The sequence below is a fragment of the Tenebrio molitor genome, chromosome 1, assembly GCF_963966145.1.
Source record: "Tenebrio molitor chromosome 1, icTenMoli1.1, whole genome shotgun sequence".
NCBI classification, from domain to species: Eukaryota; Metazoa; Arthropoda; class Insecta; order Coleoptera; family Tenebrionidae; genus Tenebrio; species Tenebrio molitor.
In genome coordinates, this window is record NC_091046.1 from 15230808 (window position 1) to 15255604 (window position 24797).

The window sequence follows — 24797 nt, forward strand, 5'->3', positions numbered from 1 at the left end:
CAATATGTACTTCCGACTTTACGGCCCTCGAATTTTGTTACATTTTATGTTATGTACATTGACCTATGCAAGTCTGTTACTTTTTATGGGCACTAAATTTTGCATTTAGGCTCTACACTGCCACGTATATTTTTATGACAGAATTCTACCAAATTTTGTGATAATTCAATAATAATCGAATTACGATGGGAAATTTTATACAAGTGATAACGTCATTTGTGTTTAGACTTCAAAAAAAAATTCGATCACCATTTAAAGAACGACAAGCTTCGTTAAAAAGAACTCTCGATAATGTTATTTTTCGATCCCATGTGGCTTATAAAACGAGAGTAAAAACCTTGTTAGGCTAAAATGTCCCTAAACTGGTTGAAGAGATCGATGAATAAAAAAGAACGAATCATCTTATGAAATTGGTTACAAGGCGGGAAACGTTTCTAATTGTGATGGATTAAGCCTTTGATGGCCAATTTAAAGTTGATTAGAACCACATGTGCCACTTTTAAATTTTTATGATGAAGGTGTTTCGTTTAACCGTTCCATTAACTAAATAGGACAGACGAGGTTTAAAAAATATCCTAGAGCTTCCACTTAATAATCACAACTGAAAGCGTTTATAGAGTAGCGAGAGACACGTGATAGGAACACCCTCAGTAGGAAAGGCAGTTTTAGTTCTATTGTTAGAAAACTTTCACCCTTTGTGGTCTAAAAAACCACACGTTAGGCGAATTGAATGTATTCTCCCCACTAGCTGTTGCCATTTTAATTGTGTCATTGTGATGGACGCGAATCATTTATTTTACAAAAGGTCCTAAAAGCAATAATGTGTAAGTCATGCTCGGTTTCCCTTGCATTTTTAAATCTAAAATTATCCCACGCCGTTCGTAGCAACTGGGGCAGATACGATTATGATGTCTCCATGTTGCAGAGACCGTTCCGATTTTTATTGTTTTATTTGTGCATCTCTGAAACAACAATTTTTCGATTACTGCTGTTTGGTTTCTCTGTGCTGTTATGCGATTCGTTTTGTATAGTTTTGTTTGTTGACGACGCGTCAGCCAATAACTCTTCTGTTACAAGAGGCCGCCAATCCAATTAGTGTTATAGGTGTACGTTACGGGCACGAGAGCTCAAATGCGTCTGTCGTTTATTGTAGAGGTGTCACAAACAGCTTCCAGTTCCCACTGGTGATTGCCGTAGTAAGACTGTTAAGACTTTCCACAGTAACGAACACGTACTTGCAACTAACTAATGCTATTTCAAAAGCCCTCTGATTTACACTGCAAATAAAAACCACCAGGTGGAACTCTACCGGATACAATATATTCCTCTGCCTACTTTGTTAAATATTTAATATAGCAGAGGAAGCCAAAATGCGAACTGGAGAATCCTTTGACGTCCCGTGAAGCTAAATGTTTCAGAAGGTAATATAAATTTCCCATTAAATATACAGGAACTTCTCTACAATCAAATTATTGATAAGCCATGTACCGAGAGACAAAGGTATAGTTGTCGGTGGACGGACCTGTGGGTTAATATTGCATATTGCTATCTCTGAAGTGTGGTCAGTTTCCGCAGCAACCGACAGACCATATAAATTATTCAACTATCTGTTCGGTCCCTTTGCTTCTGTATTTCGGCTTACACTAACACATATACACCATTTTATGTTTTGTGTCTCAAAGCTTGTACATTTACATGTGGCACTATGGATTTATGACTAACCTAATGTATTTCCTGCGCCATTTTTTAACTTAGATCTCCTACACGCCGCCTTAGTTTAGACGACAATAAAATTTCTTTTATTTTTAGACAAAAAAAACATGTACATAGTAAAATCGGGACCGCAGAACTTTTTATGTCCTTGTTGTTGCAGTATTAATTGCAGCTAAGGTCAATAATGAAATCGAAAAACGAAAACTAAACAGGTTGTTAAATAAAGAAAATATTATTCATTTGATAATTCAAATCAAGCCAACTTACTTTTAGAGCTTTTGATGTTGATTGAATGCACCAACCTCAACGATACTACAGTGTGGAATAAAATGATCTTCATCTAGGTACCTTTGTATTACCCTTTTAAAAATACGATGTGCCGTTCTACAGGCAGTGCCCCAAGCTCAAAATATACATCAAAATTCCAAATGTGATTTATTGCGAAAGGATGAGATCGGAAATACGCCTCAATATTGAAAATGTTTTCTTGCATTGTATACATTTTAATCGTTTGTTAATTCAATTCAATAAATTGTAATAATTGTCAATTTGATTGATGACATTTATTGACAGAACTTCAAGGCCTCTTCAGAAAGAGCAGAACGGTGCAGGAAAATTTATATGTGAAAAAATTCCAAAGCTAACTAGATGATAATAATTTTTTTCCACACTGTATAAATTTACCTAACAAACATACAGTTTTTACAAGTAATTTTTATTACCTAATAATATTCCGTCCCAACTTATAAAACGTAGGTATTGAACATACACTTGTATTAATAATAATTTAACCAACAGCCACTATTTATCCTAATTATGATGTATTTTGTTCTTTCAGAAAAATAAAAAATCACATCTAGACTCCGTCCACTGATAGATTGCACTTTTTTAAATATCCTTAGATAACAAAATTCCCAAACCATAACATTAAAATATTATCAAAGTATCCTAGATTGTGTTGGTAATACCTTGAAATATTCGCGCCACTTCTCATTGGTTCTTATAAAACCCACGCGAAAAATAAATTATATGACATTTCAAATTTGAAACTGTCAGTGCTGTCAAGTGGTTTAAGCATTTAGATTTGCTTTAGAGCTATGTTTTGCGTTCCTCTGGTTTTAAAAGTTATTAGTTTTGATCGTGCTGCTGTTTTGATCTGCTCCGTTGCGATTTTTGTTGATTTTTTTGAATTTGTGAAGTGAGTGCGTGCCTCAAGAATCTAGCATAATGAACACTTTAAGTGACATTACAAACATCGAAAATGATTCAGAGGTAATTTTTGTTCATGCATTAAATAAATCTTTTGTTTGTGTTTAGCCATTTCCGAAAAAAGCTGGATATTTTAATTTCAGTAGCCAGCTTTTTTCGGAAATTAGAAAATGAATTGTGCCTTACATTTTTAATTCCGTCGGGCACATTATCACTCATGAAATACCCTGTATTAATAAAACCCAATATATTACTCCTACTATACTGAAGTTTTCTTTCGTCTTTCCTAAATGCAAACATGCAGAATAATAATAAAACATCACGTGTAAACCTGCTCTTTCCATTTTTTAAATTTCGCGCGGAATCTATTTGTTGTAGCGTAGAGCGAACACTTTTAGTAACATTTATGTCAAGCAATCTATGAGTGGACAGAGTTTACTTACAACTCTTCAAATTTTTATTAATCATTTTGAAGAAATAATCATTATGATAGTAGATAATAATTGTTAGAAGAAAAATTTTATTTGCTTCAATCGAAGTCTTGAACGATACGCTTTACCTCTGTGGCAAATATTCTTAATAATCACAACTTTACTTGTGGAGATAAAATGAAAATATGTACATATTGGGAAAATTGCCACTCTGACACCAAAATGTGGTCTAACTATCTAATTTTTGGAATTACATAGTTAACATTCTACCCGATAAAATGTATAGATATTCATGTTCGCCATATTCTTTACAAGTTATGTTCAATAATATCTTAACGCTTGAGTTGCGAAGTAACAAAAGCTACAACTTTTTTATGACTAGGAGTAAAAATACTAAAATTATAATATAACGCTTATCATAACTTTTACTTTATGAGCCATAATATGCATCGAAACAATACTTTCATAAAAGACAAAATGATGTTGACAACACAAGAACAACCGCTCGGCAGTGTCGCGCGATTTTTCGAATGTGGTAATGTCCAAAAGGTTTATCCGAAAAATATTGCTTATTCAAGAAGCATCTCGAAACCGACCTTTGAATTCATGACCCATCTAACCACTAATGTACTTACAAATCACGGGTTGTAGAATCAGCACATTTACGGAACAACTGGTGAGTGACTGCTGAATCGCAAGTTTCCTCGGAGAAAAAGGAACTGTTCACTTTACAATACAGAGTCATTAATTTCTGTAAATAATTGTTTAAATTGCACGCATGTAGATTCATTAAATAAATTAACCCGTATTATAATTATGTATACGAAAAATTATAAATAAAACAATTTATACACAAGAGATGTGTACGATAACCAAGCTCGTAAACCAGTATTTAGATATGCAAATTCGAAACGCCTCAGTTTCGCACGAAAACATTTCGCCTTTTAGATTTATGACTACATAGAACTAAGAGTGTCACGAATTGGGAAATTTGAGTAAAATTAGCTCGTATCGCACTTGATGAACGGTCTGTGTCACTAAAAACCGTGTAATGCTCGACAGAAACAAACATCCTTAGAACATTGGCAGGTGTTCGGTATCGTAAACTCACAACAGAAGGAAATGCCTTGCTTTTACAACAACAATGCAACATGCATCGACTCCATTTTCAAAAAAAAGAGTCGAGGTAACGCTAATGGTTGTTTAATATCAAGTGACTTTCTATTATGATCTAAGACTAATAATCACTCTGATAGCAAGCAATGCTGTAACTTCACCCTTGGGAGACGATACATTAGTAAATGAGAAATGTGACAGAAGACAAATGTGACGTCATCAGTCTTTGAGATTTGTACATCGCAACAATTAAAATAATGAACCACCGACATCATATACCAGATATGATAAATTATCTCCAAGAAGGAAATATTGTCACGGTAACTATGTGGGATGGGAATGAATGCGATGAAAGAAACAAGATCCGTTACGAATGCAGGATCAAAACTCCCTTCCGAGTTTACTTCACGGAGTCGTAAAAACCGACAATTTTTCATTAATGAAGTTATGACTGTGGGACGTTTTTTCAACGTTTCGTAAATTGATATACAGTTACAGTGCCGTTCACTGAGAAAATAGTAAAGATTAATCTACACATTTCTACACTAAGATTAGGTGTAATCAAATATGAGAGTTAAAACATCTATTTTAGTTGAGTTTATTTAATTTTAGATTCAGTTGACGAATTTCTGTATATCTGAAATGTTTTGAATAAGTAGACTAATGTAAAAATTATAATAAAATTTCACCTTACACAAGTATATTATAATCGTGAGAAATTTAGTTGCATAAGTATGATTATTGATTATTATACACATGTATGTACTCGTAAATTACATTTTTCTTCAAACGTCAGTAAAATATGACAGTATACTGCTGCATTCATAATGCTAAAGTGTCACTTCATTGCCACGGCATCTGGCGAGCTAACAAGCGGTAGATAAAAATTATTATCTCTGCTGACGAGCGGCAGATAAAATAAACTACTACTGTAGCTAAATCATTTGAAATTCCTAACTCAAATTTTAACAAACTCGTTGCTGAATCTGACTTAACTGTAAAACATACATACTTACAAAATCTATTCAAATTTAAACTAGTTGACAGACGAATATGTAATTATAAAAAAAATTGGATTTGTTCACAGCGTTGTTTATACTAGTCATTCATAGTCATAGTAACGCTTTCCAAAAGGAGTTACATTAATTTATCAGTCTACCCAATCTTCTAGCTTAAAATAATTCCTGGTTTATTGATATTTCTTAAATAATTTATTATGAACCTTTGAAGAAAAAATAGTATGTATACGAGAATGTTATTCGGAGCAAAAATGGTTTCATGTGCTTTGGCTGGTTTGCCAAACTACCAGCCTCAACACATACAATTTTTTGCTCCTAATAACATAACATATATGTAGGTATGTATTATGTTTTTTAAATGTCTAGTCAACATAAATTTTTAAGTATAATATAATTTTTTGCACATCGTAATGAAAGTGGCACTTTTTTACACGCAAAATCGTAGTGAAAGTAGTACTTGTTTGCATCATTTTATTCCATCTCCTTGGAGATGATCGTCAAAGCATAAAGTTGACTCAAGTTGCAAAAAACCACTTTGCTTTTGCAACAGCACTTTTATGGCATTAGTCATTCGAAATTACTTTAAAACTGTACTTATATGGAAAATATTCAGTCCAAACTATGACTTTCTGGTCCCTTTGTGCCTTTATTTAGTTCAAAAATATTGAAAAAATGCTGTTGCAAATGACAACTGGTTTTTTGCAACTTGAGTCAACTATACCTATTTTCTTTTTTTGTAATTTTTTTAGACCAAATTTCTCAACTTACATCGATATGCAAAAAAATAGTGTGTACAACACGTTATAAAAGTCTCTTTTTTTCACTTATTTGCTTGATTAACTCGGGCTACTCCTCGTTAATCAATCTGCAAATTCGTGAAAAAAGTAAGTAAGTAAAGACTTTCATAACTAGTTCTACAAATAACTATTATTAGTCTGTCCGTATCCTTTGATATTTTTGATTTCAATTTTTTTTATTTTATGGTGTAATTATAATAATGGCTCACTTGGTAGAAAGACTTTTAGATCGCTTGGTATAATATACGTATGTATTAAATAGGTACCTATACAAATTATTTTTATAAGACTATGAATGTAGTCAGAATGTTCCATGTTCACAATCTTTGTTAATGTGAAAAGAAACAATATATTAAATAATTAAATGTTTATATTCTGTAAATTTTATTATTGTTAAAGTATTTATAATATGTGTATGTCTTCTTTGAAACTTAAAACGATAACGAATGTAGTTATGTTTTTAATAAACAGGTAAAAGCTACAGCTTTTATTTTATTTTGATATTTGCATAAATTATTTTGTTATTTGTTCATTGCCATTATCTCTTACAGAGTGCTGCACGTGCCACTTCCGAAAAGCTTGCAAACAATAAAAAGCTTCCGATAGCAGAAAGCTTCTGAAGGCGTCGCCACTTTCCGGAGAGCGTCGGTGCCAGCGTCCCTCAACAGAGGGCACGTCATGGCGCGAAACGCACTTTTATATTTGAACTGAACATTGAATGCAGTCACGATACGACTCCACGGAAGAATCATAGTGTCAGGCTGCGCTCTAAATTTCAAACCACACGTGTTGCAAACTTCGTACGTTGAAGTTTATCTTATTTGAAGTCCGGACTTTTCTTAATTACTGTTTTTCACTCATATTTTAAAAGTGAAATGGGACAATATCAGTGAGATGGGTCGTAAATTGTACGTGGTAAGTCGGTTTTATTACCGCCGAATTATTTATGTTACATTTGAAAATTTTTTGTGCTTGTTTTCGTAAATTGTTGCGTCGTGTAACTCGAAACAATGTTCTCAAAATATTTCTTTGTGTAAATGAACCGCGGTTATGTAATTTGAATAATGTGCACTTTACGGAGTCATGTCAAACGAAGATATGCTTTTGTAACTGAAATGATTACGACAAAATTCATATGGGTGCGTTTGTTTTTTTTTTTCAGGGAAATTATTTTTTCGTAGGATATCCAAGTATATGGCAGCACCACTAGGCGAGTAACAATCGTTATTTTAGTCGTGCGTTTGTGGAATTCTTTCATAACTTCTTTACTGTGGTACAAAAGTGTTTTACAAATTATTATTTGATTATGAAGAAAGACAAATAACTAATTAATTACACTGACTAGCGGCAAATTAAAAGGTCGATTTAAGGCGACGCGACGGTGGCATTAAATCCATGCACTATCTTGCCTCTGTCTGGTTGGTTAAAACAAAACAAAAAGGGTAATTGTCGACAGATCAAAGAACTTACAAAGAGAGAACTGCTGATCTCTCAAGGAACAGAGTAACTTGGCTTCAGTATTTACATTGCAGCGTAATAAAATTATGAAAGTTAATATTTTCCAATGAAGAACACAAAATTTTAGTTAAATATTTTCATTCTCATCCAAAATATTGACGCAGTTCAAACCCGTTGTTATTTTAGACTTTTGACTTATTTTTGAGCTATAATAGCTATTTATTTAACGAGTTCGTGTGTAAATTGGGCTTTTTTTGGTATGAGTGGCGCCAGATTAAAACGCGAGTGAAACGAGCGTTTTAAGGGCCCACGAGTGCCAAAAAAAAGTCCAATTTACACAAGAACGAGTTGAATATGTGCAACGTTTTTTTGTTCGACGACCCCCTTATAGGGCTCCAAATCGCTTAAAATCTTTAAAATTAACTTGACGTTTCGTTTTGACAAGTTGTCACATTTATCAAAATCCGTTCACATAGGAGAAAATTAGAAAAAAATAATAATATGTACATTTGATTTATTCAACTCATGTGCAATATACCCGAATTTTATTTGTGAAAATGTAAAATTTTTCATTCTATGCAGATCACCATTAATCCAGGAATAATATGATAATTGTTGATTTGAATAATAATTGATACGGTTAAGATTTGCGTGTAGTTTAAAATTCACAAGTTTCCATTGTGTAAAATAAGTTGAAAGTTCCCATGCCAAATCTTGAAATGTTTGCTAAATTTATGTTCGGCATTTTAAAATTATTTTTGTTATTGTATTACATATTAATAAAAAAGTAGAAATTTGATATTTCATTAGATGGATACTAATATTTTGTTATCAATTTATGTAAGTTGAATTTAACTTAATAACACAACATAACAACGTCGATTAATGAATGTGCACGTGATGATGAATATCTGGAAAATTGATTGGTGAAAAAAAAACAAAAAAAATTCAATGTTGCGTGAAAAGAAATATGTCACTAAATACCAAGTGATTCAGCGTTCATTGAATATAAATTTAACAGCATAATAAGATATTGAAACACGGGAACATTATTTTAAGGGATGCTAAATGTAAGAAGAAAATTGTACTGAAAAATACTCGTAATCAATTTAACAAACCCAATCAAATTACTTTTGGATGTATATTACACAATAAAAATCTTCACCAGATATTTTTCCAGGTTAATAACTTTTTAATCCAAAATTTTATTATCAACGTTTTTCCAAAGAAAAGAATCAGTACTGTACTGTACTGTAATTGAAGTAGATTATTGCGTTTTTGGTTATTTCCAATTTATATGATACGAGGTCTATAACACATTTATTGATTAATGCCATTCAGATCGATGTTATTAGCCATCTCACAGTTTTCATATTAATTTATGAAATTTATTCAAGATATTGAAATTGTGAAATCGTTAGAAAACTGATTTTTTAAACATCATTCAATAGATGTACATTTGGAAGGTGGTATCAGTTGCTTGTTTATGTTATTATTAGATGTTATTGTTATTGTTATAAATCAAATTCTCCTTTGTACATGGTATACAGGGTGTTTTCGAAGTTGAGGGGTTCCTTATAACACGAGATACTATACATTATTCTTAAGAAATTTAGCCTAAATCTTCTTAGTAAAATGTTTGTATTAACGGAGATAATTGATTGTATATTTTTATTGTTTTCTAAAATTTTGAGTTCGGTCCTGTCTATTTCTCCGCTGTACTAGATTAATAACTGACGTGGCCCAGGATGGTGTCTTTCTGGAAATCGCTCTGCGTACTCTCTGGACGCCGCAGCTGCATTCTGATAACGTGATAACATTGCCCATACATTTAGCAACATATCTGTGAGCTCATTATTTTCGTAATGATAAAGCCATTCCGACTAATTAGATGACAACTCTGACAGTATTTTTGATTAACGTCCATGCTCATTTGATTTTTTTTGTCAGTTCTAATTTCTAACAAATCAGCGCAAATTTGAGCAGGACCGGTTTCTAAAATTTCAAAAAAATTAACTTATTGTATCTTCATTGCAAATTTGAGCAGGACCGGTTTCTAAAATTTCAAAAAAATTAACTTATTGTATCTTCATTGCCATTTCATTTGTCAGTTCTAATTTCTAACAAATCAGCGCAAATTTGAGCAGGACCGGTTTCTAAAATTTCAAAAAAATTAACTTATTGTATCTTCATTGCCGTACACATTTTACTAAAGTGACTTTGGCTAAAACTCTTTAGAACAACGCATACTATCACAGGTTAAAAGGAACACCTCAACTTCGAAAACAACCTGTATATAGATAGTATTGGTCTATAATAGCAATAAAAAGCCAAATACCTTTTTATTGAAATATGTATTTTAATTTTTTTCGATTATGTGCAACAGCTGTGTTTTTTATGTTTTAGTAAAAGTTTATCAAATAAATAAAAGCAATTTTGGTCCAATAAATCGGAAAGTATATGTTTATTTATTATACAAAGTAATACTCATTATGTTTATGTAATCCATAATTACTTTACTGACGTGTAATAATAATGGCAAATATGTACTCGTAATATTTTATAATTATTTTTTTTTTGGAATTTAAAAACCTGTTATAATAAACCTATATGTATTTATATAGTAATTAGGAAGCTGTATTTTGTTTCATAGTTTACCATCAGTGACTTAAATTAACTGAATTGTTCGTTATAATTCTACTAAACAACTAAACCATATAACAATTTTGTAAACTTCGCCATTAGATTGGTTACATTATTCAAAGAAACCAAAAATTGACATACTCGTAAGTGATTTTTCAGAAAAATTAATCTTTTTTTAGTTTTTTTACTGATTCTGTGGAAAAAATAAATTTTCCTTTTGCCGGCATAAGGTATGGGAGTATTTTCATTTTTGCCAAATATATCTTATTTGCCCTGCAGGTTTTTAAAGATTCCTTACATTTATCTTCTTGAGAAATTTAAATAAGGCAAAGCTTTCTACTATAACTAACTCATAAGTCTTAAATCATAAATTTGAATTTTAGTTTAAGTACATATTGTTCCCAACTTTTTTTTAAGTGTGATTTATAATATCACGTTGAATCTGTACCCTTTTATATTTTTGCTCTTTTCTTGCACCTCTATTAACTCAAATGAAATCTATTTTTAATCCAGTTATTTTTTTCTGAATATAGAAGAGATTACTGTCAGTAATATGATGGCTTTTACTCAGTTATCCGTGTTGAATTGACAAACTGTTAAAAAATTAATTTACCAATTTTTTTTTTGTAGGTATGAACGATCATGTTCAGAGCTGTTAAAGTATTGGAAGTGATTAATATGAATTTCATCTTAGCCAATGAGGTATCATTTAGTTTCCATTATCTTTAATCTGAAAAAAGTGTTAGTGGCAATCTGATTAATCAGCAGCTTTGAAAGACACTAAAATATTTTGAAATGTGGTCCAATAAAAAGTGCTTAATTATACAATAGAAGAAAGTTCTACAAGTACTGATAAATAAATTCTTCCATAACGAGTCCTATTGGTGGTTAAATTTATTACGTGGACTTCTATAACACCTGGTATATGTATCTGTAGAAAATGTCAAAGTATACCAACTAAAAAAAACTGGGTTTGTAAAGAAGGAAGAAACCCACGGTCTGCTCAACCACACATTATTGGGCAGTGTGAATAAAAATTAAGTTTTTGCTTTTAGCATTTAGTTTTAGCAGTAGCTTTTGCTAGGTAGTTTAAGTTTTTGCTCAAAACTTTTGCTTAAAATGATGTGAATAATCTTTTGCTTTCACTAACAGCAAAAGCTGGAAAATTATAGCATTTGCTAACTACACTAAAAAAAACTTATCGCCCGATTCATTTCACGACCATTTATCTGAAGTAAAAAGAAGACAAAAAAAATGGTTTGCATGATACGCGTCTTTATTGGTATAGTTTGTCCAGCGAGACATGGGTTGACGTAAAAATTACTAAATTCTACGTAGAGAAAGTAGTACCTACCCAGCGCACGTAAATTTTATTATTATTATAAAAAAAAAAAAATTGTTACACAGTCTAGGACTGGTTTACAAATCTATGAGGGGCATGATGACCAACTCAATAGACCGGGACCAATGGCTTAACGTGACTTCCGAATCACGAGACAGAATATAGCCTTTTTTTTTTTTTATTTTTTAATTTCGCCCTGGGTCGGAATCGAACCCGCGACCCTCGCGTCCCTGAGCCGAAGCGGACTCCCTTAGGCTATATTCTGCCTAAAAAAAAAAAATTATTATTATTATTATTATTGTTGACGGCTAACAGGCTTGACGCCCAATTAGAAGCCCTGCCAAAAAGAAAATGATACACAAAACACAATCACAACACAAAAACCATTACACAGAGAGCATCCCAACACCCAGGCTACAACTACCGAGCACTCATCTGAGTAGGATCGCCCTGATTCACGAGGAGATGGAGAAGAATTGCTGCAACAAAAAATATCGATGTGGGGCTCGACACTCTGGTAATTTCGCAGCATTCGAGTGACGGGTGACTTGAGCCCGATGTCCGTGTGGCGCTGACCGATGTAGAAAACACTCCTTACCCTAGATCCCGACCGGCTAACCCTCAAGCTGATCCTTTCCAGAACGTGAGGACATTCCTGCAGCCCTCTGAACAATTTGAACAAAAAGATCACCGAATGCTCCATGCGTCTATCAAGCAGAGACTGCAGACCAACCTCACCGAGCAGAAGACCTTGTGGACACCCACGAGGCGGATATGCACCATTCAACATGAAGACTACATTCTTCAGGAATCTGCGTTGCACTCGCTCTAAAAGAGAAGAGTGAACATCATATATCGGTGACCACACAAGGGAAGCATACTCGAGCCGGGATCTCACATAGGTGATGTACAGAAGCTTCAGGATCGCGACATCAGAGAATTCCCTGCCAGCACGCAAAACAAAACCCAGTGCCCTGAAGGCAGTCCCCGCAATGGTCCGAATGTGTTCGCCGAAGGATAGTTTGGAATCGAAGATGACACCCAGATCTCTAATTGGCTCACGTCTTGTAAGAATGGAGCCGTTGATTTTATAGTCAAATAAGAGAGGCTTGGTCTTCCTTGTGAATGAGACTATGCTACACTTAAGATGGTTGAGAACAAGGTTATTTATTTAACTTACACCTTCTAGAGATCTCCTCAATACAGCCCTGAAGTCGAAGAGCATCATCAATCGAGTCTACCGTAAGGTAAATCTTCATGTCATCGGCAAACAAGAGGTACGGTACGTCGAGATCGTCCACCAGATCGTTTATGAAGATATTAAAAAACAGCGGACCCAAAACCGAACCCTGCGGAACGCCAGACTCCTGCTTAAAGGACTTAGACGCATACCCATTCACTCCCACGTACATAAATCGATCGCTTAAATAAGACCTTATTAGCTCCACAAGACTATCCGAAAAACCGAATGACTCCAATTTGATCAACAAAAGACCATGATCAATCCTGTCGAAGGCCTTCGAGAGATCCGTGTAAACTACATCCACTTGGTTATCTAACGCATCAGATAGATACTGACTGATCGACACCAAGTTCGTCTCGGTGGACCGACACTTTGTGAAGCCATGCTGATTCGGAGATAGCTTGTGAGAGACATAATGGAGTGAGGAATTATACAGGACATATTCAAAGACCTTCGCAAAGTTACTGATTAAGGCAATAGGCCTGTAGTTGGTAATCTCCGATCTGTCATCCTTTTTGTGAAGGAGGCGCACCGCCGAAGTCTTCCATCTCATAGGATAACAACTAGTATTTAATATTAGGTTGAATAGGAAACACAAAGGATCTTGAAATTTTTTTGAAATATATCCTTCAGCAGCAACATTTTTGCCTTGAAATTATGCTGTAATTAATGTATTCTAATGCATTTTGTAATGTTACAAGCCTACAATTTAAAATCTCACAATCTCTCGCTTGACGAAGTATAGCTATTTAAACGGTAAGGTGAGGAAATCTCAGTGAAAACAGGCGGTAGTGATTTCGACTTGTCAATAGAAGCTAATGATGTCTCCCAAAAAGAATCTGCCAACGTGAAGTTAGTGAATATTCTCAATGAACATAGAGTATTATTCAATAAATTACAAGTGCCAAAAGTCAAGGAAAGGAAGGAAGCCGCGTTGAAAGAAGTATATGTTACAAACCGGTCAAAATATTAGTGCTAAACAAGTACAAAAGAAAATTCAAAATATGAAAAACGAATTAAAGAAAAAAGTTGATAAAAAGGACACATGGTTTTACTTATTGTTGAACGATGTACACCCTTCTGTTTTCCAATTCCTACTTAGAATCCTGGATCACTGAGAAATCTTAAAAATATTTGCATCCCTCTTCTCTACGTTATGCCCCAGAAAATGTTTCCCTAACCCTTGTAGGTACATTTTCTTCGCTGAAGGGATATAACTTGTGATAGATAATCTTCATTGCGACTTGTAACTCCTGGAGGATAATATTTTTGAGATCTTACGTGTATGAACGGTGCCATTTTCACCATGACTAAATTTTTAAGCCAGAGGGAGACCAGACTTAAAAATATTTAAGCTTTTACTTAATTATGTTCAGCTCTTACTTGTTTTATTCACACCGTTTTCACCAAATGCTGGAAAAATTACTTTAAGCTTAAGGCATAAGATTTTCGTTTTCAGTTTTAGCAAACGTCGAATTTTTATTCAACCGAAACACAGATTTTACTTAAAAATTGTAAGTAAAAGTACTTGCTTAATTTTTATTCACACTGTCCATTATGTAACGCTCGCTACATGTTATGCATTAATCCGAAAAATACATTACATATGTACTAAGGTAATGAAAATGTGATAGAATCAATAATAATAGTGAATAATAGAGCAGAATAAATAAAATGAATATAAATTTGTGATGTTGCAATTAATTTTATATGTATATCGTTCCATGAAACTGAACAATCTGTTTTTCCATAATAATACATACCGGGTGTAGAATTGGTTTACGAGACATAGGATTTTACATGTAAAAATAAAGAGTTTCAATTATTGGCTCCCCTAATAATTTTATGCCAAAATAGGTAAAATGAAAGTTAGAGAGAATTAAAGATAGTGTCTAATTCCACTCTTTGTTTTTTTTCTAACATCTTGTGGTACTGAAAGAAAAGCAAGAAAGGAGTTAACACAAAAATACTAAAAAGTAGCACTAGCCATGAAATTTGACTTTTAAAATACCTACTATGTATTTGTCGGATGGTTTCTCTATTATTTAATTGTCTTTTAATTTATAGCACTATAATAGCTATGAAATTTGACTTTTAAAATACTAGGTATTTGTCGGATGGTTTCTCTATTATTTAATTGTCTTTTAATTTGCCTTTCAAATGAAGTCGTACAGGACTACAGGATGAATGAAAAGGTATCTTCCATTAAATGCTCAAAATTCTCTAGAATTCTTCCAATTGTTTGTGTGGCAGGAATTGATCGGTCTGGGAAATCTGAAGCAAATGTTGCTTGGAAGTTGCTTAAAAAAGATCCTCCATAATAACATTTAAAGAAAGAAATACAATTGCATGCTTAGTAGTACTTTTTACTGTTTTGTGTCAACTTCTTTCTTGCCTTTCTTTCAGTACCACAAGATGTTAGAAAAAAGTAAGACTGAAATTAGACAGTAATTTTAATTCTTTCCAACTTTCATTTTAACTATTTTGCCGTAAAATTATTAGGGGAGCCAATAATTGAAATTCTTTATTTTTACAAGTAAAATCCTATGTCTCGTAAACCAATTCTACACCCGGTATGTATTATACATAGATATTGTTATTTACATCTATGATTGTTAACTATGTACATATTTGTTAACTATGTACATATTTGGTAAGGTAGTGTTTAATATATTGTTATAATATAAATAACAATTCCATATACAAACTTGTCATATGCGTATATTTATAGATTATCTGTATCCAATAATATTTATGTTACGTATAGTCAATACAAGGAACAATAATTCTATAACGTTACTCTTGCAGTACGTGATTTTTATGACACTTTGAGATAGTTATAATAAAATATCTACTTTCAGAATTATTATGTTATGTGTTATTTACAGATGTCTTTACGTTAGTTATCATCATTCAACCCAACTAAATGGATTTTGATATAAATTTGGTAGGTTGGTTTATAAATTTCCAATATCACGATATTGCAAACCATATTCGGTCTCCATACGGTTGTAGCGATTAAAAGATGATATCATAATTGCGTTGAGTGGTGAGACCTCAAGTGAAAATGGATGAAAATTGCGGTTAATGGATTCAGGTAGGCAACGTAGCATTAAATAAATTTGTATCGACATCACCTAAATTATTCATAATCACGACTAATACCCATATTTCGGGAAATTTGAAAATGTGAAATATAAATCAATTAAATCTTTCAGGTTACGGTCAAATTGGGTTTCGGGCTTAACCCCTAATTCCTGTATTAAGTTAAACTCTACGAGATGTTATGAAATATGAGAAATTGTTTCAAATAGCGTTGGCTTCAGTTACAATGGCTATATCGCCTAGTTGAGAATACGAGGAATTCAATGAGCCCGTTTAAAGTGCCATAACTTCCAAAACTAAACTTTACGCTCAAGTCATAGTTTGTGCTTATGAACAATGCGCCTTCAACAGTTATTTGAGCAATTCCATTGATATTCGTTCCAGGTTTACCATTTTAAATTTCGTTATTCATTGTTCCATTTTGCACTTCATCATCCCAGGAAGTATCTAACTATAGTTACGAGTACATACTTTCGTTGCTTTCTTTTGTTAAACCCTTTAAAACGGAACTAATGAAAGTGGGGAAGTTTATGTAGACTCGTCTTATATCTTTCATTTCCAGTCGCTTACAATTGCGCCTATTTTCTGCTAGATGGGATTAATTGTCCGTGGATTTAAAGTGTTGAAGACACGTGCTGATGCTACAAAACAGGAATGCCTTAGATGTTTTTGTCGCAAGCGAAATTGTTTCCCGTGCCAAAGGATTTATCAAAATGTTCAAGCTTCTGTAATTATTTTGAAACTAAATTAATCATCAAAGAAGAGCAATAGAAACTTAATTGTCTCCAAAGACTACTGTTACATGTAAATGTCGAAAAACACCGTTAGGCTCAACTTTATTTACACCGTCGTTGTCCACTATTTCTTACTGTTTAACAGTGAACATCTTTTTACTATGTATGAAATAAAGTTTGCGGCAACAAGTGTCTATAAACAACAAAATCAGATTCATATAAATATGAATGGCCATCTTTAACGATTGCTGTTTTGGTGTACATACTTTGTAGTTATTTTATTTTGATAAATTCTCTTTTGTCCCTTTTATGAATTGTTTTCAGCATTAAAAACATTAATAATTTAATTTAAGTTTTGAACAAATCGTTCTATTATCGTTCAAAAAAAAAACAAGAATTTTTTTAGCAGTTAAAGAAGTCACAAAGTGTACCTAAGTAGGTACTATTTGCGGGCAAAAAAAGTGGGACATCAAATTTTTGTCAGTTTTGAAAAATTCGATGTAGTTCAAGCTTTATTGTCATTTTTTTTGACACTACTTCAGCTGACAGTTTAAAAATTTATTTGATACTCCTATTTTCCTTTTCCAAGTGCCCTCTTCTTTTGACAAAGGTAGATTTTGATTGGAACTTAGCATTAATTAAATATTCACTACGTGCTTACTTAGGTACAATAATTCCCTAGAACCTACAATACTTAATGACAACGTCAATCAATTCAAAGTAGGGTTAGAATCAGATAAGGGTTATTTCACATTAAAAGTCAAGACAATGACGTTGATGTCTCACTTTTTTTGCCCGCAATAGTACTTAATTTGAAAATAAAATTTGTATTTTTTGTAAGTATGTAATTAAATATTTTAACTAGCAATAACTTAAATAGTTCGTATAGCTCAGAATAAACTTATAAATGAATGCCTAATTATTGAACTTGTCAATTCATTTCCCGCATCGTGTGGTAAAGCAAATCTGTAATCGAGTGATCATCTAAATCCGTCATTTTAAGATCTAATACAGGGTAATTATAAATGATTGTCCCATCGCAGTAGGCGTTGGTGGCGTAGTTGGATGTGCCACAAGCCTTGTGACATGAGTGAGACTAGTATCGCCGATAGGTGATAGTGATAGGTAGTGGAAATCTGTCTACTAGTTTTTCTAATGTTGCGAGGCAGCGGCACATCCAAAATTTGTCTGGGTTTTCAACGCCAACTGCGATGGGTTATACAATTTATATAATTTACACTTTTCATTTGATTCTTGGTAGGCATTTTTGTTGCGCCTTGTACCAAGGCTGCACACACATTTACATGAGAAGTCAACAAACAACTTCTTTATTTTACACTCACACATTCGCGTTTCCTGGCAGTTTACTACAGTATGTAACGTTTTTGTAGTACGACTTACGAGTACATGATTACATATTACAATTTAGTGAAGTAAACGTCTTCGTATTTAAAAATGAACAATGTTTTTTTCATAAAAATTATAGGTGCAATTTCAATCGCATGGTATTTTGAAATTTTACACTTTCTACAAAAAAATAAGTAAGTACACATAAGCACCAATAGAAAAGTGAAAATACCGCGTCATTTACATTAGTTTAAAATTCCAAAAAAGGTAGTTGCACCCCCTTCCACTGGTTGTTTCGCGTAACGATCTCACAGTGTCGCTTAGACTCCAGCCGTTTAGTGAAGGGACATTAGGTGGGGATGCGCAGCAACGCTATTTCGTTCGACCGTTCTGTGGTTCGACCAGGTCCATTTATTAGTAAATAAGCATGGTTGCTATTGGTTCGATATTTGGACGGCGCAAGTTTCCCCCACCAAATGTCCCTTCACTAAACGACTGGAGTCTAAAGTCGGCATTGAGAAACCTCCCCCCAGGAGGGACATCGTTGGGAAAGAGGAAGCACTTAGACCATCGTAGTGTAAAGACCAACAATTGTATTGTATCGCGAAACCCACTTGCTAAAAGTGGTACCCATAATTCGTTGATCCAACCCTTGCTTTCTGGTCGATCGTCTCTTCGGGGTCCTCATTTAAGGTAAGTCAATCTTGATTTAACGAATTGTGGATCAGGAAGAAAATCGAACAAAGCTCTTCGTTTAGGTAGGCTTAAATCAACAAAAACTGATTTCAGTGCTCTGGAGACAAACAACATGAAATTTGAAAATTGTGTTTGTTTTGAGAGTCATGCAAAGTACAATTTTAATTGAGGAATTAAAGAACCAATCATTATTTTCTGCCAAATTTTCTTACAAATCAACAATTTTAGTGTGAGACATTAAATTTCTTAAAAGCTTTTAGCTGCTTTTGGGAACTTATCAACTTTTTCTACATATAAAAATGAGTACATAACATTATTGAATAGAGGTAGCTATACGCGAGCGAGATTTTCTAAAGGTTCAGCTTGAACAGTCCAACCCTTGAGGGATTCCTCAACGTGTGTGGCGACGTCCTTGAGGCCGCGGTGGGTGGGAAAAACACAAAATCCCGAACAAAAATCAATCCTTTTCGGCCTTGAGGCTGGATTTTCCCAGTCTCTTGCTGCGTGTATGTATTATCAGAACCGTATCTTCTTCAAGGATAAAAGGGGTGACCAATGAAAGAAGATGTAAATATGTATCGTGGTCCATCCTCAAGTAAATGTGGAAATATTTCGGGAAACCCTCTAGTTCAGTAATTAGATTCTTGTGGGAATACACGCTTCTCTTCAAAAGTCACTCCTTGCACTGTACACTTCTTTTGCACATTTTCTTACGAAAGCAGTCCCATGCAATCAGGCTAAAATATCATAATCTATTGATGCCATGATGAAAACAATTTGCAAAACCACGAGAACAACGAACAACCACCACCAGTCAACACAGAATTAATGTGTTGACCTAGAGAAAATCGCCAAAGTCTTTTCCTTGAGGATTTTACCTCTAATACATAAAATACAAATACAAATCCTGTTTTACCTACAAAGTCGCATTGAACTCCATAATACTCGTACTATTATCTCTCCTCTTGAGTCAAAAAGGTCACTGTCATCTCAGCGGAATTACCGCATCACCGACGATATGGTAAAATATAACAAAAATCACGTGTTTGTGAAGTTTGTAAAGGCTTTCGCGGTCCTTGTCCATTGGTCGCGTCAAATTTGTGGTACGAGTAGCTGAGCTTTCGGAGGCCATGCTATCACCTGTCCTAAGAGCAAATCTGAAACTGGTTGTCGGTTACGAGTTCGAGTGTTGTATTTGTGATTTTTGGTGGTAGGTTTGGTGTAGGTTTTGTAGAGGTTGTGGAGGTGGAGGTAAAGGTGGGAGTGTGGGCTGGAGTGGTGGAAATTGTTGGAGACGGTAGGTTTTGTCGTAACTCGTAATATAGTATTCCATGCTTTTGATGTCTAGTCCCGTATCTCTGTTAAAATTATTTGGAAGTTTGTATATTTCTATTGCTTTCCTAATGAGTCTTTGTCGGAAATTCAGTTATCACAAATTTAACGCAGTTAAACCTGAAAACCAAGACCAACGCACCAAAAATCATGTGTCTGAAAAATGACCAAACAATTTTTGTTTTTTAAAGTTGGAGTATTGTGTTATTACTCACATTGTACTTTGTTAGTGCTTGTTGAAAAGATGTGACCATCACTACGGACAATGTAAACGTAGGTACAGTTTATCAGTCCACAACCCACAACCAACGTGATGAGCGCAAAAAGGAAAGTGGCAAATCTAAAAAGGGATCTTCAATGAAAGATCGGATCATTTACACAAAATCCGACAAAATTCGTTGTCAGCCCGACGGAGACCACAGTTCACATTCAAACCAAAATCTACCTAAATTCAACTGCGATACCAGTGTCATTCCAAGAACTAGTCGTTCTCTTCTTCTTAAGGTTTTGAGCGAAGTTAATTGGAAACACTAGATGACAAGAATTCTGTTTGCGAGTCTGTACCAAAATTAGACTTTTAAAAGTGTACAGAGTGTTTGGTGACCACTCGAAGTTTTGTCTCTTTAGAAGTAATACTCACTGTGAAGTACGTGCATCTTCCAACCAACCAGCGATAAATAAAGTATGGTGGAACTAAGTTTTCAGCAAGTGTAGGGAGCATTTTTTGCACATGAATTTGGACCACTCTTTGATAGTGATCAAACAACCGTGGTGTACACGAACATTCTTGAACAAGTAATCGTTTCATACATATGATCAAATATGTTAAGAGGGTTCGTTCGCCCAAGAAAATGAGAACCCAAGACTTCATAGCAGGTTGCGAAGTTATTTGAATTCAAAACATCCAAGTTCTAGAATGGGTAGACCTCAACCATATTAGGTACTGTTACGTTATTTATTTTTCTCTTTATACACTCTCCCAAAATAACGATCTATTAGACTTCATGTTGAGAAACACTGGAACCTGCTCGAGAGTGCTACCCAAAAAAAGGGTGGGTGATGACAACCTGCCTGGAAACCGGGGGAAGGAAACTTCCTAGTTAAGTTTAACAAAAGGATATTAATTTATTCACCAAGTCCTATATTTACAAATATCGGAAATTTTTGCATTGTAAATTAAAAATGTTAGGTAATTATGTTTTATTATTATCAAATTTTTTTAACATTAATTTTTACGTACCGACCGACCGGGTATTTGTGCCCTCGCTGCGACAAGGAAAGAAAACTCCCGAAATGAAAATGAATTCAAAATGAAAAAAAGGAGGGCGGGAAAACTGAAAGCGAAGACCGATACCGTCCTCGGCGCTAACCCTCTACGCTGCCCACGATCGGCGGGACCGTTCCCCCAGGCTTCGCCTCGTTTCCTAAAAAAAAAAAATTGAAAACGAAAAGAAGTCGCGCGGCGGACGACGACACAAGAGATAAGCAAAAAAAAAACTGCTATGGGTCTGATCGGTCGCTTGCAGGCGAGGTCGTCGGTAGACCGATAACCCAATCCCCACTACAAAAAAGGTTTTACTCCAAAACGACGTGCTGGCTTCCCGGACGGATCTCTCTGCGATGGGATATCGGAACAATCACTCCGGCGAGAGACGAGGTTTGCACAATATTGAAAAAAAGTTAAAAACGTCTGGCTTTGGTCCTCACGGGGCGGTCGACGTCTCTGGAGATTTTGGTCGTTTGTCGGGGACTTCTTCGGGATCATGGAGGATGGCGAAATCCGGACGTGGAATGTCACTCTGCTCCTCGGCGTTCCGTTCTTCAGGAACCTTGCGTTAGGAAACCGCAAATCCGCTCCTTGGCGTTTGGGTTTGGACTCCCGGGATTCTCCTTCCAGCCTCACCCTCTTCGGATCCCTAACGTCTCCACGTCTCCTTTTTCTCGCCGCTCAACCACTCACCCCTTCAGCCCCCTCCACACTCCGGCACAGATCTGGCCAAAGACCAAAGACAAAAGACCAAGATGGACACTGGTTGTCCCGTTTTATACCTTCGCCCGTCTCTTGTAGGAAGTTTTTCGTTTTCAATCGAAAACAGAAATCGCCACGAGTCATGCGCATGGTGATCCAAGATTCGAGAACGATTCGATTTAATTTGAATTTTTATAAAATGTAACAGTACTTATGGGATATTGTTAATCATTCATTGAGTAAGAGTATTTACAAAAATTACGACAAACTTCTGATCATTAGCATGATAAATGGGAGAAGAAAAAGTTTTTCGAGTCCGTGCTGTGACGTTGCAAAACCAAAGGGCATTCTACGAAGAACGGACTTCATCGGATTTAAATTCTTTTTCGGATCACACATTAAATATACAAGTGATCAAGATGGACTATTTGAGTTGGTTATACTGAATTTTATTTTTAAGTGGTACAACTGGAGTAACTTCCAGTTGTTGACGGCTTGACACTGACAGCCGCATCATTGACATCTAACATTTGACATTTTAAATTAAATTAAACATGCTGGTGAATCTATAAAAAAGAATAGTTAATTTATGTTTAGAGCAAAATGGAAGCTCTTCGAGCATTTCCTTTAGTTAATTTTTAGATAATTCTTCAAGTTTGATTTCTTTTTACCGTTAATTTTTACTCTCATAACATACCAAGTTCGCCGTTAATGTTACGTCAGATATCTGTTAAATAAACCAACGAAACGTACAGGGTGATCTTGAAAGTTGTGCAGATATTTTAATCACGAGCTACTGGCTTCATGTAGAACTCGGAAAAAATATTTAAGAAATTCTATGTCAAAAAATAAAATGACATCTATTTTTTGAGCTACAATTTTTTTTAATTGCTTTTAGTCTTCTACATTGTCAAACAACCTCGTAGGTAAAATTTCGGCACATTTTAAAAATACACCCTGTATATCATATTTTATAAAACGAACACCAATGCGGTTTCCTTGTTTTAAAACATATTTCCTATAGGTTACTTCTCATTGGCGTACATTTTATAAAACAGGATATACCTACAAGGGTGTATTTTTAAAATGTGCCGAAATTTTACCTACAAGGTTGTAGGACAACGTAGAAAACTAAGGGCAATTAAAAAAAATTTAGCTCAAAAAATAAATGTCATTTTATTTTTTGACATAGAATTTTTTAAATATTTTTTCCGAGTTCTACATGAAGCCAGTAGCTCGTGATTAAAATATCTGCACAACTTTCAAAATCACCCTGTATACGGTTGCAGTGCTACAAAGTTCAGATAGACGATGGGGGTAATTTTCAGCTAGATATTTTCGAAAATGTTACTTGTTTCACCTTTCTTACCTTTTATTATTTACTTATTTGTAGTTTAATAATGCATAGAGGGTGTTTTTTAAATGCTAGTACAAAAAAACTGGGTCCATTTTTAAATCTAAAACGGTAGGGATAAACTAACCCTGTCCATGCACATTCTACGCCACAGACACAACAATAGTAAACAATAAATTAATCCATAGCAGCCCTACAATGCTATGAACAAAAATGCAACAAAATTATTATTGTTGCTTAACAACCCCAATTACGTTTTTAATTATCTTTAATTCAGCAGCGTGCTGAAAACGAAAAGACTTGTTGATGATTCTTTTGTGTAGGGTAAAGGGAGGAGAGTTGGACCGGTAGGAGAGATGGACTATTGGTCTTAAAAGTATCTCAGGGCGCCACCTCTCCTAATGAATGTTAATTATAATGATCCCAGTTCGTGCAAATAACCGCGCGAAAAGGGTATGCCGTTTAAGGAAAACAATAAATAATTGCGGGAAAAAGTAGTGAACAATTTTTGGTGGCTTACATGAACATTAATGTTAAGAGAACTACGATAAGTTTACATTTATTATTCATACTCCAGCGTAACAATTGCATGTATAAAACATATTATAACCTAAAAATGTGGTTATATTCAAGCAGGATCAGCTGTAATTAAGTGATCCATCTTTTTCTCTGCGTCGAGGACAGATGGACCGCGTTTACGGAGGAGAGATGGACCAAGGGTTTCTTATGTGTTTTTCATAGCAGATATGCCTACATTTTATATTAGTAAGACAAGTGCGCCAAATCGAAGGGAGTGAACTGCAGAAAATTTATAAAATGCAGTGAATTATGGGCGATAGGAATGAATGAAGCTGCCAAAGCATTTAGTATACCCAAATCTACGCTAGTGAGTAGAATGAAATCAAGTAATTTAGTTAAGAAACATTATCTCGGACCGGATTAATAATTAATGCAGAAAAAAATGGCCACTCACATTAAAAAGTTACAAAAAAGTCATTGGTCCATCTCACCTACACAGTGCAGGAGAGATGGACTTTTACACGTCAGAGTATATAATTTTTTTACGTACATAATGTTCAAAAGAATGGATTTATGTTTTGTTACTTTTATAAGTAGGCTTAAACTATGTATTATTTTAAATAGATTTTATATTTTGAACTTTCTCAAGTATAATAATTTTACAGTACATTTTCTAAAAAGTGGTTCATCTCTCCCCCACTTACCCTATGAGTTCTACTCATCCTCAAATATTACCAGTCTTTTTTTGTACTAGCATTTAAAAAACACCC

The 24797-nt window shown here is 34.3% G+C and overlaps 1 protein-coding gene across 2 annotated transcripts in view; it reads left to right on the top strand.

Moving 5' to 3' along the window:
* The first annotated feature begins 6997 nt into the window (after window positions 1–6997).
* The window catches only part of Ddr (discoidin domain-containing receptor 2), a 233873-nt gene continuing 216073 nt past the window's right edge, over window positions 6998–24797 (top strand). The window contains exon 1 of one of the 2 annotated variants that reach the window (XM_069061943.1): window positions 6998–7200. The gene's annotated coding sequence lies outside the window, so the exon portion shown is untranslated. The remainder of the gene's footprint in view (window positions 7201–24797) is intronic. The other variant, XM_069061952.1, reaches the window with a different exon arrangement.